Source organism: Lynx canadensis, chromosome A2 (assembly GCF_007474595.2).
Source record: "Lynx canadensis isolate LIC74 chromosome A2, mLynCan4.pri.v2, whole genome shotgun sequence".
Lineage (NCBI taxonomy): Eukaryota > Metazoa > Chordata > Mammalia > Carnivora > Felidae > Lynx > Lynx canadensis.
Window position 1 is genome coordinate 27,398,781 of NC_044304.2, and position 20,865 is coordinate 27,419,645.

A 20,865-nucleotide genomic window follows, 5' to 3' on the forward strand; every position below is an offset into this window, starting at 1 on the left:
TCAACCAGCTTTTGTAAGAAACCTCACAATTATATGGAGTTGAATGTACTTCACCTGATGAAGAATAACTGAAAATGGCTAAGGAGATGGTGGAATTGCCATCATTGGTAAAGGATAGGATTTCCAGCATCACACCACTGTTAGAAAGGAAGAGGATGCAGACTAGTAATTAGTTATCCTGACTGCAGGTTAAGCTAATAACTTGGCGTCACTATGACTTCAGTCAGGGAGGAAAGCTGCGTCCAAGTTTGTAGGCCTTCGTGAAGCATTTTTCATTTAGCTGTTGGCTCATTAGCTTGGACATAAGAAAGGATTTCTAGAAAGAAGATGGCATCATCGTGTGCCATTCTTGCTCTGGGGTGCTTTTGGTAACAACAGCTGTGATCAGAAATTAAATATTGTTAAGGGAAGAGCGGTAGTTGTTCTGGACAAATACCAAGAGCCAGGCTCCAGGAAGCTGGAGACAACAGAATCAAACCTTCAGGTATGTATGCCATTTATGGGCTGTCTCCAAAGGTTGCCTTTGTGGCGGGTGTCCACCTGGTTTCCAGGGAGTCTTCAATTAGGATACTGAGCTGAGCTGATTCAAACCTGTGACCTGCACTGGCTCCGTTACCATTAACACACAGAAGTCTTTCATTATAGGAGGAAGGCACAGAGGGTATGGATAGCTTCACTTCAGGAAAACATACTTGTTTCAGAACGCCAGTTTCTTCTGTACAGAAATCAACTAGATTGCCCCAATAACATTAACATTAATACGGAACAACAAAAAGCCTACATATCCTGAACTGGGCGTACTGAGTTAATCTTGTTTCCATACCAAGAAATCCTTAAGGCAGCGTGCTTCACCCATGAGGGCCATCTCCCTAATTCCTTTTCCTCTACCTCTGTTTCACCTGGACCTGGATTGCACAACAGAGCCTGTGACCCTAAACACAGCCAGCACAAAACACATCTGTTCAGAGGCTCACTGTGCTCCCAGCACTCAGCACTGTTTAAATAATATGTGAGGAATCTACAAATAGTAGGGAAACTCCCATATCATCACAGTGCAAGGACTATGAAATGCATGGTCCCAGGGAAACATAGGAATAAAACTGACTGTCATGGAAATACCTTAGGCAGCAGGCAGGCTGCGCTGTTACTTTCACTTACCATGTCACTGAAGGTCCTCAGCATTCCTGCAGAGTTTGTATTTTTGACCAATATTTCACAGACACTCTTACCACCTCCAATGGAAATACCATTACTCACACAAATCTTATGGTGGGAATTCATCAAGATATACTATCTATGAAGTCTCTGGCCAGTCCAGGATATGATATCTAAGTGTTTAATAGATGCCATCTATATGGATTATTATTGCTTGTCCTGTTACAGATAAAGAAATAGAGGCTGAGTGGGTTACAGTGATCAATCCAAGCTACAAAACGTGTCACCATTGGGATGTGGACCCAATGTATCTGGTTCTTTCTCTATTTACAGGAAGGAATAAGGAAAGTACACTGGTCCATCTTCCTTTGTTCTTTGCCTTCTTAGCTTTAGCCTGGAAGTTCCAGAGCTACCTCAAGATTGCTTAAAATTCTACTCTGAGTACTTTATAGAGTATCAAAAGATAGATTATATTTTTAAATTTTCTATGCTATGTCTCTATGATACAATATAAAGATAATTCTTTGTATAACACAATATGGATCTCTTCCTCTAAAAAAGTCCTTACTACACTGAATGGATGTTCTGATGTTAGTTAAGCCAATTTCCACTTCCCAGGTAAAGACACTTAGGATCTTCAAGGCATTTGGTGGCTCCCATTCTCTGGGTGGTGAGAAGAGCCTGACCAAGATGGTATGTAACATCACCCCTTTGATGGGTCACAAACATACAGCACAAGGTTTTCAAAATGTATGAGCATCCTTGGAAAATAAAAGCATTTCTAGGCATATGATTAACAAGCCAGAAAGGCCATGGCACTTGACAGAAAGGATGAGGCATTTCAGAAAGGTAAGTCAAGATGCATTTATGAGCTGAATGCATCCCTCAGCTTGCTTGGCTGTGCTACTTGGTTCATAAACCAGGGATTAAGTCAATTTTCACTTCAACTTTTTCTTTCACCTTTAAGCAACCCCTAAGGTTTCCAGAGAATTTTGTTTGACCTTTAGCTAAAGTTCAACCTCTACCAAGTTACCAATTTTGGATGGTCCCTAGGTGATCACTTAAGACAGATTTCACTATAATTCAAGGAAAGGATAATCCCTGGCCCAAGAGTAAACAAAGGAAGTACTCCCAGTGGTCTCAGGGATGGCAAAAGTTATGGATTTAGTCCTGCTAATGAATTTTATTGGTATTCTCACTGTGCAATATTGATCAGTGAAGTCAGCCTGGATGCATTTGCTGGACAGTGAACCCAGGGTATTTACCTCCATCTGCTCGTAAATGAGGATTCTCTCTGTGCTCCCTTGTAAGGGAAACTCGAGAAAAAAAAAAAAAGATACAGTCCATGGGAGAAGGTCCTTTGGGAGTTGCCATTTACTTCCACAGTTAGGATGGGAATGTTGAACCCACCAATGGACTTTGGTGCCCAAACCAAGCAGGATATCTTTGCTATAAGCACCTAAGCTCCAGATATGCATTTATCTAACACCTAGCTTCCGGAGACCTCCCAGCAACACTCACAGAGGAAATGTGGAGGGGATCAAGGGAGAGAAAAATCAGGCTTTTCCAATTTATAGTGAAGAATAGGACTTTGAAGTTGTCTACTTCTTACACATCCTAACTTTGTCTACTAGATCTGCATGATTCCTAAAGAAGTATATAAAAGTCTCTCAATATGCCTATATATTTATTCAGAGGGGCTTTTCCCTAAATATATTTGCTTATATAGTCAACTACTGGATTGTTGTGTGCACATGATGAAGACAGAGTTGCTCCTGTCCACAGAAGTGAAACAGAGCCTCCAGTTTGCATGAAAGCCCATCCATTCTTATTCACAGACTCTACATTCATTGAATAAAGAGAAATTCAATGTCCATCTCATTCATGAATTAGAACTGAATGTTTGCATATACTATTTCTCTAACTTCCCAAATACGATAAGAACATATCAGCCCCTCTTAGTATCCCAGTGGACTGGAAGCATGTTCACTATAGAGGAAGATCTCATAGCTTTCTGCAGATAGTTCAATACCAAGATGCCTCAGATTCAGCTTTCTGCATTCTTTCTTATTGATTGGCATACCTCAGGCTATTAGGTTTATTAACTAAATGATAATTTGGGGTGTGTCGGTGAGTATACAAGGAGATAAATGTTTCACAAATAGACTCAAAGCTTGCTGGCAGGAGACATGCAGTGATTTACAAAGTATTTATCTTTCTGGCATTCCCCCCCCCCCCCAGGAAAAAGTCATTATTGCTACCATCCTCTGAAAACAGAGATGTTTGTTTCCTGGGCAGGCTTGGAGACTAGCCAAAGCAGTGGGAAGATTCCTGGAATTTCAATACACCTGCTGGGGTGCTCGGCTGAATGAGCTCCTCCCGTGGATACACCTGATCTGCCTGGATACTCACCCCACAGCCTCTCCTGTCCTCACGGGAGCACTCCAGCAGGCCTACGTGTCTGAGAGAGCAGGGCTTGCTTTTGGCTGCTGTCTTCCAACTGGCTGCCCAGCCTTGGGTCTGATCCCAATACTGTTAAACTCAGAGGAAGCAGTGCTTCCTCACCCTCAACCTCCCTCTCTCCCCTAGTGCACACACCTGTAATGGCACAGAGTCTATTCAATGCAAATAATAGTGTCCTGATAGAAGCAGTTGCTCCTCTATAGCCTTCTTTCTCTGCCATCATGCAACACTTTTTGGTGTTGCCATTGTCCTGCCAGGGGTCCTCAAACTCAGGCACTATTGGCATTATTGGCCAGTTAATGCTCAGTTGTGGGGGGTCGTTTTGTGCATTGTAGGATGTTCACCAGCATCCTTAGTCTCCACCTGCTTGATGTGACTAACACACCCCTCCCCACCACTTGTGACATCCACAAATGTCTCTGTACATTGCCAAATTTCCCCTGGGTATAAAATTACCATGGTTAAAACTGATGCCGTGCCACAAGTGGGAGATAATGTGAGAAACTGAGAACTTCCCAGACCCCATGAGGAACCCAGAGGCACTACATCATTATCAACTCTCAGGCCTAGTTTGCAGACCTCACTGCAGAGGGATCTCAAAGAACAATGAGACCCACAGCAGGATGTAGGAAGGAGGCCTGGGGAGGGCAAGAGGGATGAGTTGAGAGATTATGGATTCTTGGCCAAAAGCTGGTAGACCAGGTGGACTGACCTGGCTTTTTCTAAAGGTCTAGAGCCACATCATTTAGAAAACATTTTGAGTACCTGCTATGTCGCTCACTTAATCAATCAAGAAGCTTTATAGATTTCTTTTCCTTCTCTCCCTCCCCACATTCACTTTTCTAGTTTTTGCCACTGTCTTCTTACCTCTGGGTTCTTCCAAAGCCTCCCTGCATACCCTTTCTTCCAGCTTGCTCTTCACGGTCCATCCCTGGCCCCCACCCTCTGCAGGTGAGGGGTCTTTCTGAAATGCAAGTCAGACCATGCCAACCAGCCATCTGCTTGCTTCCCTGGCTTTCCAACCTTTCAGGATGAAATCTAAACTCCTTAACAAGGCCTGCAAAGCCACTCATTTCATTATCTCTTTCCCTGCATTGCATGCAACTTCATGTTCTCACTCCCCTGGACCACTTGTGGGACATGTTCCTTTGGAGGTACACAGGTGGTTTTAGGTCACACAGAGTCATGACCTTAAAGCATGCAGAATCTCACAGTGATTGTTTACTTTCAAACATCCCCTTCTCCTTGTGCTCTTTCCAGGATCATGCTGAGTTTGATGCTCCTTTGTCCTTCACACCTGCTCTAAGGCTTGATGATCTCCCATTTTTTTGTACCAGAAGAAAACAGGCCTCAGGCTCAAACAGCAGCGTCCCGATGAAAGTTAATAACACCGTTTTATTTTTCATTATGTTTACTTCTGTAGTTGCCTTCTATTTATAGCACATTCTACCACTCTTCCGTTACAAGAATGATACAGCCATTTTCCATGAATGTTTTCAGGTAGAAAAAGGAAGTTGATTTGAAGCAACATAAATCACAGTAAAAGTGGTTCCTATACATGGCAGAAACTGTGATTACTGGCTGATATTTGGGAAATAAGGAGGTATTTGATTTTGTACCATGCTCTTTCATATCCCAGTTTCACCTGTCCCTCAGACAGGCTAAGAACTGGAGGCAGGCAGGGACAGGAGGAACTGGGTTGTTCCTTGTAATCATTCATGTGTCCTTTGGAATTTGATGTAAATGTCGCCCCACCAAAATCTGAGTCAATGCCTCACCCATGTGCTTCCCTAGGACCCTGGACACCCCTCATAGGCTCCGACATGGCACCTTTAAGTTCTGGGCTTATGTCTGTCATCTTCGCTGTGGTTTCCAGTGTCTGGTAAAGGCTTGGCAGAGACAAGATGCCAAATAAATATGTCTTGATTGGATGGATGAAATGGAGAGAAGCACACAATCCTTTTCAAGCAAGCCCCGGGTCTCACCAAGAGAAAGGCAGAATGAGGTGACCAGATAATCCATGTCAGTGAGGATATGAACCCACCTCCCTGGGTGACAGACACAAAAGACCAGATGATGTAAATTACTCGGGGTGCAACTTCCACCTCCCCCTCCATTGTGAGCATGAGAATTTGTAGGTTACCCCAGCTGGGTCTAGTGCCCAAGCGGGGAACATAGCAAAGAACATACAGAAACCAACAGAACATAAGCTTGCTTGTCCCTAGTCTTTCTTTCTACTGGAGCTTTACCTTTACAAATTTGTAGCACTTGAAGGTATGTTTCCCCAGCCACTTCTGGATTGTAACAATTCCTTTTTTTTCCTACTGACAAAATCTGATACTTAGCCTGGAGCACTTTCTTGCCAAGGAGAGAACTGTGGCAGACTTGTGACGCATGATAAAATACTACCGTAATGTGGAATAATGCTTTGAAATGTTGCCAGGGTGAGTGTGTATGCAGAATGATTGAAATCGCCTGCAAATACAAATGGTAGCTCTGTGGCTCATCTGTAACCTCAAAGTAGGAAAACTGAGATATTCTTTTCCCTCCTTTGCAATTTGCCAGGCTCTTGTTGGAAACTATGGAGATTATGCCACTGAAAGTAACTGCCATGTTTACTCCACGCACAATTTTTACTAACTAATACGATATCCCTGTATACTCATTGGTCTTCTGAGGGTCCCCTGATATTCTCAGCTGTTCTGTAGTAGTTGTTGTGAATGTCTCATTGAAGTAATCATGTATCCAAACCCAAAAGTTTTATAGGAGGATGTGGAGGTCATTTGTGCAGTGCAGAAAATGACATCTACTTTGTCCGCCTTAGAAATAAAGGCTTCATAACCAAATGGGATTCAGTCCCCACTACACTTGCCCCAGCTCCCACATAATGGTGAATTCAGTGGAAATGATGAGTAGGTTGAGCTACATAATTAGAAGAGCCACAACTGTGGGTGTTTGCTATATGTCAGGCATTTTGCCTTCTTTTAGGTAAACTGCATAACATCCAATATAATTAATAGAATTAGCTTCATTTTGCTGTTGAGAAAAATGAGGTTCACAAAGGATAATTTGCTCAAGCTCTCACAGACAATAAGTGTCTCAGCCAGGATGGAGCCCTAGGTCTGTGTGATTCCAAAGCTTGATTTTTTTCTATGATGAACAATGTTGAACTAAAGTCAGAACACTGCCTTCTATGAGTTGAGGTCAAACCTTTACTATCTGTGGGCTTTGGACATTACTAGCTGGTTGTCAGGTACCCATAACTAGCTGAATACACAAATCAATGGGAGGTTACTCATGAAGAGCTAGTAGCCTAATGAGAAATTTCTCATGCGCAAAAGCTGACCAAGAGGTAGAAGGAAATTCAAGCCCATTTCAGAGGCATCTGCCTCTTTATAAAAAGTGAAACCCCATTTTCTTTTGCTACAAAGGGACAATAAGAAAATCCATTCACTATATCTTGATTACTTCACTTGTTCTAAGACAGTTACTATGGATTAGGTACTTCCTACAAGCCATAAACCACATGCAGCACTGCATGAAGGATAACATAATCCTTGCAACCCAGTGATAGAGGCACTATTATTAGCCCCACTAGACAAGTGTGGGAACCGAGGGTCAGAGATTATGTATCTTGCCAAGGTCAGTCAGCTCAGCTGGGATACAAACCCAGATTCTCTCATGGCCAATAGAAGTCATATACATAAGAGTGGGGCATTTTGCCTTGATGGAACCATTTTGATAGCTATCCCGATGGTTGTCAGTCAATTCCCTGGGGCTTCCTGGAAATGCAGGCACTGTGTCCATGGCTAAAAGCACTCCCCTCCCCACCTTACCCTTGCTCTGGGTTCCAGCCCACTGCCTTCTTTCAGGTCTTGAAATTGTTCCTTGGTACCCCAGAGCCCATGTACATGGTGCTCGCTAGCTGGGAACACACTTCTTCCCCCTCCTTGTGTTGTTGTCTGCTCTCCCACCTTCAGATCTCAGCTCCAGGGCCACCTGTTCAGAGGAGCCTTGCCTGCACCTGTGACTTAGTAGCCTCCTTCATTATAGATGAGCACTTTCCTTCAGAGCACTTCTCTGAGTTGGACCCTATTTGTTCAGATGGATCAGTGCCTGGGGCTCCATCTAGACTCATGCTTGTGTTCACAGCATTCAGCCCTGGGCCTGGCTCAGAGGCGCCTCTCACAACCTATTGGTGGAAGAATAGGCACTCTGACCTACTAACCATGTCTGCTTCCCCATGTCGATGAGGTGCAAGCAAGGAAGGATGGCAAGCCAGCTGACAGTGGGGTTGCGAGGCTAGATCTCCTCTCTGTTCATGTAATGTCTCAGAATCATGTGCTTTGCTGAGTTAATTTTTACATTTCTTCCCCCATCTCCAAACAGCAAGTAATCTTGCAGATCAATGCCTGGGACCAAAGAGACTTATGGAATGTTAAGATTATGCACATAAACGTACCAACTATGACAGCCACACTGAGAAGAATAGTAATATTGTACCAAGCGATAGTTTATCAACCTTTGCCACTTATGAAATTCACAGCCAATTTAATTAAAAATATAACAGCTCTGAAAGCTGCTAAAATGACTATGACAACAATCAATCATTTTGTAATAGTGTTGAAGATCCATTAGGGACGTTGCACTGGATGCCAACTTTTTTTAAACCCAGATAGTAGGGGCATTTCATTCTGCACAATTAATGTCACTGCATTAAAATATTGACTATCTATAAAGAAGAAAATACCAAACATCTTTATAACCCACATTTTTTTATGGACAAAACTTGCTTAGAAAGGTGCTTTGAATTTATTTGTTATAAGCTACACATTTCACATTCAGAAAATTAAAATGGTTTCTACTGACTAACTCATTTAATCATTTACTTGATTTAATGAAAACCGCTATGCATTTTTCTCTTTCTGTTGCTAAGATTAATGCTTTCTGTTCATTAGCAATCAAATATTGCAGGAAGGTTTACATCTTATTCTCACTTAACTCACTGCCTTTTATTTCAAAAAATTCTAATAGAATTTAAATGGTATCTTTTAAATCATTTGGGAATTTTTCTCCTAGTAACTCACTTTGTCTTGTGGAAGACACATTGCTAGCTTTGACACTGAGACATTTATCCCCAACTTCCTTTTCGAGTCTCTCTTTCTTGGGGGGGGATGGTGGGGGAATGAGGAAGTGTATATATATATATATATATATATATATATATATATATATACACACACACACACACATACACATATATATGTATACATACATATACATACATATACATATATATGTGTGTATATACACACACACAGATACACACACACACACACACACACACACACACACATATATATATAGGACAGGGAGTCGAGACTTCAGAAAAAATTATGAACCTAGCTTCCAGGGCCCCTAATTCATTAATGCATCAGCAACGTAGTATCCCTTGAAATTCTGATTAGAAGGGCTCTTTGATTTATTAGTGGGCCTTTATGAGCTACCTTGGAGAATGAACCCATTAAAAATGTTAACCATAAGCAATCTGGCTTTCATTTAATAAAGAATTGAAGCCACCAGGTACAAGAGAATCCAGGCAAACATGGCACACTTCTGCCATCCCTCATAGAGAGGCTCCCATTGCAAATGCCATTTCATTACAGCTGTGTCATCTGCACATGTGGCCTCATATCTGCTCTCCATTTCGATTTTCAGGTGTGTACAAATGGGCAGGTAAATTCCACTTGAAATACCTACAAGGGCACATTCTACAATGGAATCTTTTTTACGATCAGGATGGTTACAAAAGAGTATAAGCAATTTCAATTACTAAATAATAGAGTCAGTAGTTTAAGAGCACCATGCCAAGTTTTCCATTCCTATCAGGACAAAAAAAATGTTTGTTGACCCCCAAAATGCTTGACAGGAGGAAATAACAAAAGGTAGATGATGGTGTTTATACTGAATGTAGATACAATGGTTTAAGGACTTTGGGTATAAAAATATAAGCATTCAATTGGGAACACTAAGAGGGTAAGGACAAAGGAATCTTTTGGGTAGTAAGAAAATGATGTATTTTAAGGTGATACTCAATAATCCATCTAAGTACCGGAGCAGATGTGTCCCTAAGTTTTACTATTTCAACGTGTTTTCTGCTTTTCTTGTGTGCATGCATGCATACGTGTGTGTAAACGAATTTATCTGCCTTCCTCACTGTGTTATGTGCTATTGATTGGTTATGGGAGAGGGGCGTAAGAATCTTCTTTTCCATGTTATGGCTCAGGAAACTGAAATGCAAGGCATAGGTATACTTTGACACTAGCATAGTGATCTTTCCTTCTTAAGCACTCCTAAGGATAGCTGTTTTATCATTTGTGCAATTATTAAGTGCTTGTCACCGTTCTAGACTGTAATATATATGAGAAGCACAGCAGCTTCTGTCTTGTCCATTACTGCAGCTCCAGCACTAACTTGGCTGGTAGATGCTTTGTGAACTTCTTTTGAATGAATGAATGATTTTCCCAGGTCATTTACTATTGGAGCATTAGCCAAAGCAGGAATAAATTACAGTTCACTCTCCTGTTCTATTTGTGACTTTCTATTTACCCTGTGACTCTGTTCAAATACCAACCCCTCTGGGACACAATTCTGAGCTTTCTCCCTACTTTTCTGGGCTCCATTAATGCTTTACACCCATCCCTCTGTGTTTTGTAAACACAGCTTTCCTTCTGCAATCTGTGTATGGCACCCCTTTCCCTTGTAAGGAACTATTGTATTCTTCGTGCTTGGGATGGAATTGTTTCTACATGGCCTCACACATGGACTCAGGATCTAGATCTGGTTGCTCAGAGCACCCTATCCCTCTGGCCATGGTTCCTGGTTCAGCAATGGGTATGTAACTCAAGTTGGACCAGAGTTTTCTGTGCAAAATTTTAATAAGCATTGCTGGCAAAAACAATCGTTCCACTATAACCTAATAGGATATAATCCTGATTAATCTAACCTAATGTGAACTGCTGGTGTTCACATTACCTTCCTTGGGAAGAAGCTGTGTGAAAGAAGTAGAGAGACACGAAGTGACATTGCTTATGCTTCCAGATCCAGCCATGCCTGAATCAACTCTACCATTAGAATTTCGGTTACATGAACAAATAAATCCTTCCTCCTTCCTTGAAAGAATTTTGATTACTGACCATGGCTTCTCGAGAGCATGGGCTCACTCCCTTCTATATCCCCTGCCCTTAGTAAAAGCTTGTTGAATGATAAACCAGCCTACTTCTTAGGGCAAGGACAGCCCCAGGTGTTTGGGGAGTAAGACTATCCATAAAAGCTAAGGGGCTTTGTATCTTTTGGATCAAACTCTCATAAGAGAAGGAAGAGATAATACAGACACTCTGGATGTGGAGGTGTCAATGTCAATTGTAAGAGAGAGAGTAAGGTGCTCTGCCAGATAAAGAGGATCTTACAGCGGCTTACAATAAGACAGTGGGGACCATGCCACTACACAATGGATTTCACAGTTTGGCATTCCTACAGTGACTAGGTCTCAATCATTATGCCAGCATTTCTGTGGCAAATGGAATTAGCAATCCCACATGCTTTGGAAATGTTAAATTGTTAATAAGCCCCTTAGAGCTTTGCTGCTTCTTTGAACTCCATGACTGGTTTTGGGCCACAGACAAGTGTACTAAACCATCTCAATTTGAGCTGGTAATTGAGGGCCTCTCAAAGCCTGCCCAGAAGAGAATGTCTTCCACTGTGAGGAGAAACAGATGGTATTGACGTTTGGTTTTTGTTTTTAAATGTAAGGCCTGGCCTTAGATTTGATCCAAAAGATACAAAGCCCCAAGAAAACGTGCTTCTGCAACTATTTGGAAGGTGAAGTTTCCAGGTACACCCTCCCCATTATCCAAAGATCTACACTTGTGCTAAGCTTAAGAATCACCCAGACCTGAATTTAAATCCCAGATTTGCTACTTCTTATTTTTATTTTTTTTGGCTGGAGGACCTTGATAATTTAATATCCATGAGCCCTTGCGTTCTCATGTATAAAGCCAGACTATATGACTTTCTCACAGATATTTTGTGAAGATTAAATCAGATAACTGATGTTGAATGCCTAGCAAGAACCTGGTACATACTAAGAGCTCAATATGCATTAGCTATGATTGTGATGGCAATGATCATTTAAAGCTTTTAAGCCAAACTTTGCAGTGCTGAGTGCCTTATTAGCCATGAATTAACATCTCAAGTGTATCTGTCCACCTGTTATCACTTCTTCATGTATGCTCATACTAGCATCATGTCAATTTCCCTTTATTTCTGAAGCATTTATTCTTTTTTGTTTCTGTAGGTCTGAACTCCTGTGAAAATCTGATCGTGTCTGGGTGAGGAGCCCTTCTCCCAAGCTCCTGTAGCAGCTTATGTGTTTCCCGTGAACCCACCATACCTCTTTCCTACCACACCATGATCGCCCATTTACTCATTTCTAGAATCTTCCTGATTACAAAGGAGGCTCTGGGAGGTCAGGGACTGTATCTGCCCAGATCACCATTTTATTTCCCTTGCTTAGCTCATTGCCTGGAAGATAATAGGTGTTCAATATTTACTGAATAAATAAATGAAAATCATAAAGCTTTCCCCTGGCTCCTTAAATATTTCATCTATATTGCAGCTTTTGCATCTCATTTAAGGGTCTATCTGGGGACTCCAGCGTAAGAACTTCTATTTTAGATGGTCATTACAAACAAAGAAGGGGAATTTGCAGGCTAAATAAAGAAGCAGCCATTCTTCATTACAGGACAGAAGGAATTTGCACATCAAGCGTCTGTCTCCAGAGGGGAAGGGCAAAGTTGGTGTTGACATGGTGTTACAGATGAAGGGAAGCTGTGTCCAAGTCCCTCATGTGCCTTAGATGACAAGGAGAGCCAGGCCTTGCCCAAGGTCACATGGCTAGTGCCAGAGATAACCGGAGCCTTCCAGCTTCCAGAACAGCACTCACCAAACCCTCCCCTCCCCACCCCTATGCTGCCTACCAGAAGCACAGTCATTGCAAGAATTCAGTGAAGGCTTCCTTCAGAGCATGGCCAGAGAATAATTTAAGGAAATGAAGAATTTACACGACCTTGGTGAGATTAGGGGACAGGTCTTTCCAAGAAAGATTTGATTCAAGTTGATAAAACCTTTGGAGGGAAGTTATTGCCTTGCTGCCTCATTTGAAAGAGGAAAACTTTCTATTTCTTTGTCCTTAATGGGGGCATAACTTCAGAGAGAAAAAGACCTGGTGCTTGAGAGCAAGCCCAATGAAGGCAGCAATCCTGTTTTCTTCCTCATTCAGGTTCAGCAGTGCCCTCAGTCCTGGCCTGGCCCACGCGATCCTCAAGAACAAGGCAGATACAGGCCACAGCACTTACCAACTGCATTTCACATTAACATGAACCCTGGGTGAGCATGGGACACAATTCTGGAATCTATTAATCTCACTGCCACATATGCAGGATGTTTCAGATGAGCTCAGCCAGAGATCTGCAGTATTGGTGTTGTTTTTAAATCAGGAAAAAAGAAACACTCTCCGTCATGCCAGATGCTCTATCAGATAAATATCACACACAGTTTTTTAGAGAAATATTATGTGATTTGAGAACATCTGCAATTCTCTAGAACATACTGTTATCAGAAGCTGACTTATACTAAATATCACACATCAGACTTTCCTTCAAAGGTCTTGCACTAAATTTGTCCACTGCAGCACAAATGTCTCCTTCTGAAACAGTATCAGACAGAGTTAAAATGTGTCAGCTCATTAGCATTACCACAAGTTGATTTCAGATGCACTCATGTTATCAATAACCGAGTTTTTTCCTGTTTCAGAAATGATGATACAGAAGAGATCTCCCCAATTGCTACTTTGGTTTGCAATGGGTGTTACAAATTCAAGACATCATTTGTTCTTAGATTAGCATGAGCGCCACCCCCCCCCCCCCACTATTTACAGGGTGCAGAGGAAAATACCAGGTGCTGTGTTAAGAACTTTGCAAACTATCATGTCCTCAAGAGTCCTCTGAGACAGCTACTATTAACTTGCATGTCAGGGCACCAAGGCCTAGTGCCCACATGACATGGTTTGTGGGGGCACATTTATTGTGCGCTAGGCACCCTCCTATGTGTTTAATTATATCTCATTTCATTCCACCAAACACTTTGAAGTCAGTGCTGTCATAACCCCTGGATTACAGTTGAAGAAACTGTCACAGGTCTCCAACTCAGTCCTAGTTTACTCCCAAACTCCTGCACACTCTTTCATTTGACAATATATGTGAGGGTCCTTTTTTGGTGAAGTTAAATCTCCTGGACTCTATCTTCCCTCTCTGGATGATCTTGGGTAAGCTCTAGTTAATCTTCCTGTGGCTAAGTTTCTGCCTTTGTAAAACAGCATAGTAATAGTAACTACTCAGAAGGTTGAGAGAATGCAGTGAAAGCACTTAGCACAGTGTCTGGCATATAGACATTACTCAGCAGACTGCAGATATTGTTAATGATAATGACAACGGCTCTTATTATTTTTATGAAAATAATGCTACCTCAGAAAGTATATAGCGATTAAAACAAACCAAAACAGCACAATGAGGGTGAATTTAATAGTGTGTTAAGGACTATGTTCAAAGAGATGTACCCACCAAGAAGAAGAGAGCTACATTCAATCAGAAGTGGTGGCCGTAGACCCTTATCTTTCTTAGCATTGCCCGCGGGGGTGATATCTCCTACGCTGCATCACTGCCGTTCTCAGACCTCTGATAAAGCCCAAGATCATTCAAAAGAGGATCAAGAAGTTCATCTGGCACCAGTCAAAATGATATGTCAAAATCGAGCACAACCGGCGGAAACCCAGAGGCAGTAACAGCAGGGTATGAGGAAGATTCAAGGGCCAGAACTTGAGGTTTATGCTCACAATGTCTCTTCCAAGAACAAAGCCATTGTGGAAACAAACCCAGCTGGACATCAGGGTCACCAATCCAATGCCAGGCTATGCGGCGAAAAAAATAAATAGACAGCTTATGTGCACATCTCATTTGTGTTAATAAAACCATAAAACTGCCATCTGGCAAAAACAAAACAAAACAACAACAAAAAAAACTAAATGGTGACTGGAAGGCAAGCCTTCTCTTTTTAGCTCCAACGGGTTTATATACCTATTTCCTTGCAGGAAGCTGTGCATTATTCAAGTTTTGTATGACACACAATGAACTTTTCTTCATTTCTGTCTCTCTCAGAATCTCTACTGAATGTCCTGCCCTGTGGTCCTTGTATATGTTCCAGTCCGTGGCTGTGGGGAGGAGGTGGGGACAGGGAGCCATGCGTAGGAGTGTGCACTGACAGCAAGACCTGGTTTGCTCTAGTTTGCATTCAAGACAAAACTGTGTCTAGTGACTGGGTAGATGTTGCTGTGGAGGCCAGCCACAATGTCTCCACTCTGTGCTCAACGTGCACTGGGTTGGGTTGCTTTGTACTCAATGCTCTCTTCTAGGTGTCCAATAAAAGAAAACTAAAATCCAAACCCCTTACCCTGGCCCTGCATGATCTGGCCCCAGCCTACCTCTTTCCTTCTCCCCCAAGACCTATTCTCAGGTATCTCTTGAACACACGGGACTCCTTCCATCCTCAACCTTTTGCATCAGCTTCTCTCCCTCTGCTTCTGTTTCACATTTTGTTCCCAAGAGTCTTCATCATGGATCCTTCTTCTGCTGGATTTCCACTCAAATGTCAGTCTTCAGGGAGAACTTCCCTGCAACTCCCTGAACCAGTGAAGCTATGTCTATCCAATTATTTTCTTCATAGTATCCATTGCTACCTAAAATCATCTTATTTATTTGTGAGTTTATTATCTGTCTTCACCAGAATGGAAATTCCTTGAGGGCAGAGACCAGGCCTGCTTCGCTCATTGCTGATTATCTTGTGCCTGACACATAGAAAGTGCTCGATAAATACGTGTAGAATGAAATAATGAAAGCCTGACAGAGCAATCAATAGAGCAGGAGTCAGGAGCTGTGCCTTTTCATTCTAATTTACTCCTCCTCACCAGCTATATGCCCTGATTTAGTACCGTCCTTACAGAGTCTTGGGATTTGGTCTGCTAACTAGGACTGATAAGTTTCTCCTTTGCTCACAGGATTTCCTTGATGAGCAAATGAGATTCATATGTATTTGTCTAGGAGCACACTTTATAAATTGTGACTATCAAGGATACAAAATAGGTTTCAATTCCCATGTCAAGTCTTAGTAGACAGGTTTATCTGAAGCACAGGCCCGAGATAAATCCCAGATTGCATGGCTCAGTGAGAAAGGGTGCAGCAATCGTTTAGTGATGTCTGCCTTGGAACAGGGAGAGGGAATTAGGGACAGGGGTGCCACTTATCTGTGCCAAAGAAATGTCAAATATTAGAAGGCAGAGATTGATAATGTACAAACAGCTTCCTCACACTTTTAACAGCAGTATTTCTGGACAGTTGGGTTTGATATTTTACTCTCTTCCCTCTGTGCTATTTCAATTTATTTCACTGACCATATTAGTTTTGAGCTAAAAACTCATTTGTAAAAACCTCCTCAAAGGTTATATCATATAATTAATATCATTGTTAAAATGCCTTTTATTTTAATGTTTATTTTTGAGAGAGAGAGAGAGCACAAGCAAGGCAGGGGCAGAGAGAGAGAGAGAGAGACAGAGAAACAGAGAGACAGAAAGACAGAGAGACAGCACCCAAAGCAGGCTCCAGGCTCCGAGTGGTCAGCATGAGGCTCAATGCAGGGCTCAAGCTCGTGAACTGTGAGATCATGACCTGAGCTGAAGTTGAACACTTAGCCAACTGAGCCACCCAGATGCCCCAGTAAAATTCTAAATTATTTGTGGAAGTCATCCCAAGAGACAAGCATTAAGAGCAAGGAAGCAAAAGCTGAAGTTCCCCATGTAGGGCAGTATAACTCACTCACCGCAAAGTATCCTTTTGGTATTAGAAGTATCTTAAATAGTGAAAGGCAAATACGTTCAATGAAGCAACAGCATCATTGATATTTCCTCATATAAAGGGTGTGTGTAGTTCAGGAACTCTCCTTTTTTACCCCTTGGTAACCAACCATGGCACTCCCTCTGATGCTGCTATTACATAATTTTGAAGGCGGTGAGACAAATTTTAATTCATTTAATAATTAGGTCAATAAAAACCATTATAGCTGAGAGCTCCATTAAAAGTCCATAATGTTACCTTAATGGGGGAAAAACTAATATAGTTCTGTTGGAATTTTTCCATGAAATTAATATTAGAGAATTTTAGTGGGCGTCTTAAATAGTTTAAATAGACATTTTTATTAACAGAACTAATCATGGAATTAAAACAAATGAAAATTGTTACATTTGTGATGATAAAGTACCCATGTTCGCAGGATTTTATCAGGCCTGTTCCTGTGAAGAACATTTACTATCACAAGTATATTAAACTTGCCTGGAAAGCTGCTCATGGCCCTTCACAGCTGCCAACCTGTGTTTTGGTGATTGCTTCTTGAATTCTATGGTTCCATTTCTTGGAGCCTCTCTGCTGGGAAACATTTCAAAGCAATAGCCCCCCAGATGAAAAGGCTTCTCTCAAGTCTTCTCTTTGATGTATAATATTAACCCCCTATAGGGGGTTAAGAGCTACTACATCTGAAACTGCTCAGAAAGACCTAAGACACAGAAGGGGTTGTGTCTACACTGCCCACAGATGTTTGATCACCTCTGTGTCGTTGGCTTAATCACTCAAGGTCGAAATCAAGGTGAACTAAAGTAGACTTAAGTACAGGGTTATGTGATTTGGGTAAGTTTTGACCAGGAAAGCTAGATAGTGGGAGGGAAGAAGATTAAACCAAGGACTCAATTCCAGGGTGCCTGGGTGGCTCAGTTGGTTAAGCATCTGACTTCGGCTCAGGTCATGATCTCGTGGTTTGTGGGTTCAAGCTCCACGTTGGTCTCTGTGCTGACAGCTCAGAACTTGGAGCCTGCTTTGGATTCTGTGTCTCCCTCTCTCTTTTCTACTCCCTGCACTCTCTCTCTCTCTCAAAAATAAATAAACATTAAAAAAACAAAACCAAAAAACCATGGGCTCACTTTCTGGTCACATGAATCCTATGATTCTGGGAGTTATTCAAACACACAAGTCTCGGGGCGCCTGGGTGGCGCAGTCGGTTAAGCGTCCGACTTCAGCCAGGTCACGATCTCGCGGTCCGTGAGTTCGAGCCCCGCGTCGGGCTCTGGGCTGATGGCTCAGAGCCTGGAGCCTGTTTCCGATTCTGTGTCTCCCTCTCTCTCTGCCCCTCCCCCGTTCATGCTCTGTCTCTCTCTGTCCCAAAAATAAATAAACGTTGAAAAAAAAAATTTTTTTAAAAAAAATCACACAAGTCTCCATGTATGGCTGCATCATTGCTACTTAGATACTAGCAACTATTTTCATAATCAAACATACCAGATAAGGATTCAAGGTGATCAATACTGACCAAAGGTCAAGGCTACAGACATGCTTAGAAATATTATACATTAATGGACATTGGCTGATACACACACCCAAGTAGTGGCTGGAGTATGTGAGGACATGCAAACAGCATGGGATTTTGGAATGGGAAACCCTGCATTTAATCTCAGCTCTTTTGCTCCCAACAGCATGACCATGGGCAAGTCAGCTAACCTCTCTACTATTCAGTTTCAGCATGTGGAAAATGGGGATTGATGGGGTTTTTGGTGGTTGGAATATTTGAAAGAGATTATGGATGAAAACTACCTACTGCCATGGCCAACAGAGAGTAAGGGTTATTCTTTAGTGGAAAGAGAGACCTCTCAACATGCATTGGGGCAATTCAAGGTGTTCTTTCCCAGACACATTTAAGGTATAAATGGGAGGCCTTGTCTAAACCCCAGCTACACTGGTGTGCTCTCAGCAAGGCTTACACATGGCCAGCCAGGCTAATTCTAAATACCAAAGGAAAGAGGCACATCTTTGCAATTACTTCATTTCCTTCCCTGGGAAGATTCCCACGGATTAGAAACACTAGGAAATCTATGAAGATATATCTATTTAACTCAGTTCTAAATGGTGTCTGTTGGAAAATGTCATTCTATGGTATAGGAATCTTCCTTTGACGGCTTATGTAGGTGGATGTGTGCAACGTTTGCAACTGATTAGTATTTCAGGTGAAAAGGCACAGACAGGCACAGTAAAAATAAACGAAGTCATTGGATCTTCCGGACTCCTAATCAAGAGTTGGTGCCTGACAAAGCTGAGACAGTTCATATTGGTCGTGGTTATAATGCCATGCAAAATGGAGAAGGAATGCCTTCCAAAAAACATTGATTAATGGCAAAATACATGCACTTCCTTTCTCAAGGTCTATGATTTTCAAACAGATGGGGGTAATCTGTGTGGGTTATTTTGTGCCTGGCAAGTAGAAGGGAAAAGGTAGAAGTCACAACAATTTGAAGTTGTTACTAAAGATTCACGTTTTGAAACCAATGGGACACTTTGCCCTAAAATAAATATATCCTGTGAAAAAGAAATCTTGATAGCAAGAAACTATAAAAGAAAATCCTAGGGGCACCTGGTGGCTCAGTAGGTTGAGCTTCCAACTTTGGCTCAGGTCATGATCTCACAGTTTGTGGGTTCGGGCCCCGTGTAGGGCTCTGTGCTGATAACTCAGAGCCTGGAGCCTGCTTTGGACTCTGTGTCTCCCTCTCTCTCTGCCCCTCCCCCACTCGTGCTTGCTCTCTCTCTCTCTCTCTCTCAAAAATAAATAAACATTAAAATTTTTTTTTTAATTAAAGAAAAAAAAGCATGGGGGGGGGCACCTGGGTGGCTCAGTTGGTTGAGCTCCTGACTCTTGATTTCAGCTCAGGTCATGATCTAACCGTTTGTGAGTTCAAGCCCCGTGTCAATCTCTGTCTGACAGCCCAGAGCCTGCTTCAGACTCTGTGTCTCCCTCTCTCTCTGCCCTCTCCCTCCACCCCTCCCTCAAAAATAAATAAACATTAAAAAACCTTTAAAAAACCCTGAAATCATTCCAAAAACTATTTTTGGAGGGGAATGTTGGAGAGAACTGACTCATTTTGCAACTTCTTTCATTTAGTTTGTGATATTATTGGGCATTAACTTGAGATTCACTATTCCTGTGGCAAGTACTTACTTTTGCTAAAATTACCAAATATTCTCTGGAACGGAGAATCTTATCAGAAAATTGATCTTTAATACATAAAGGCATCTTGCAAGAAAAAAGTCCCTTTGGGGGGATTTTTTTTTTAATGGTTCACTGCCAGCCTTTCACAGTCTCATGGAAATTTGGAGATTGCTCAGATATTGTTTCCATAGGAAGAGGGAAAAGGGAACAAAGAGAGACATAATACTTGTGACTTTAGACGCTACTACCATTTTCTGGTTTATTCAGTGAGGGCAGCAGAGGTTAATAACAAGGAAGTAAAAACCATTCAGGAATACAAAATTATTTACAAAAAATCAGTTTGTGCATTGACTTTTTTTTTCCTGTGACTCTGACAATTGCCAAGAACTGTAACTGTACTCACTCAGTATTATTTAAATTAAATTATCAAATGCAAAAGCTAAATGTGAACCTCTCAGCAAAGCACTGGATTATAACACCATATCCTCTATTCAGACTAAAAGCTGATTACTGGTTCTGGAGCTATAAACATGTCAGACAATAATTTAATTGCTTTGCAGGTAAAGGAATATGCAATATTCTTGTTCTCATTCTGGAACTCAGTGCAACTCTTTAATACAACATAATGATCATAAACATACACAGAGTCTTCACTTGACACCTGCTTTATGGTAAAAAGCAGCTATAGCAAATTTTAGCAAAGCTCAAGGAACCAGGCAGTGCCAGATTTTTTAAACACTAAGCAAAATGGGTTTCTCACCAAGCGGCCCAGGCTTTTACTCTGGTTCATAAAGATGCATTTTCAAAATGGGTTAAAATCTATAATGAATTTCAGGTGCAAAGGACCACCTTCTAACAGCAAATTTGCTTCCTGCCTTCAGCTGAGTTGTTAACCAGAGGCAGCCAACATGTGTACCCCCTTCTTGGGCCACCAGTGAACACAGATGTCACAATCAATACTCATTAACTATAGAATCAGGATCAGAGGAATACTCAGGAAAATAGGCAGGGTCTAAAATGTAACCAGGAGGACTGTGTAAGCACGTTGTGAGCATT

The 20,865-nt window shown here is 41.8% G+C and overlaps 1 protein-coding gene and 1 long non-coding RNA gene across 5 annotated transcripts in view; one reads left to right on the plus strand and one right to left on the minus strand.

Moving 5' to 3' along the window:
* The window catches only part of LOC115508432, a 367,104-nt gene extending 354,858 nt beyond the window's left edge, over positions 1-12,246 (plus strand). Inside the window, exon 3 of the long non-coding RNA XR_004343269.1 lies at positions 11,975-12,246. This is a non-coding gene — a long non-coding RNA (uncharacterized LOC115508432). The remainder of the gene's footprint in view (positions 1-11,974) is intronic.
* The window catches only part of FHIT (fragile histidine triad diadenosine triphosphatase), a 1,435,036-nt gene that overhangs the window by 57,425 nt on the left and 1,356,746 nt on the right, over positions 1-20,865 (minus strand). The gene's annotated exons all lie outside the window — the stretch shown is intronic.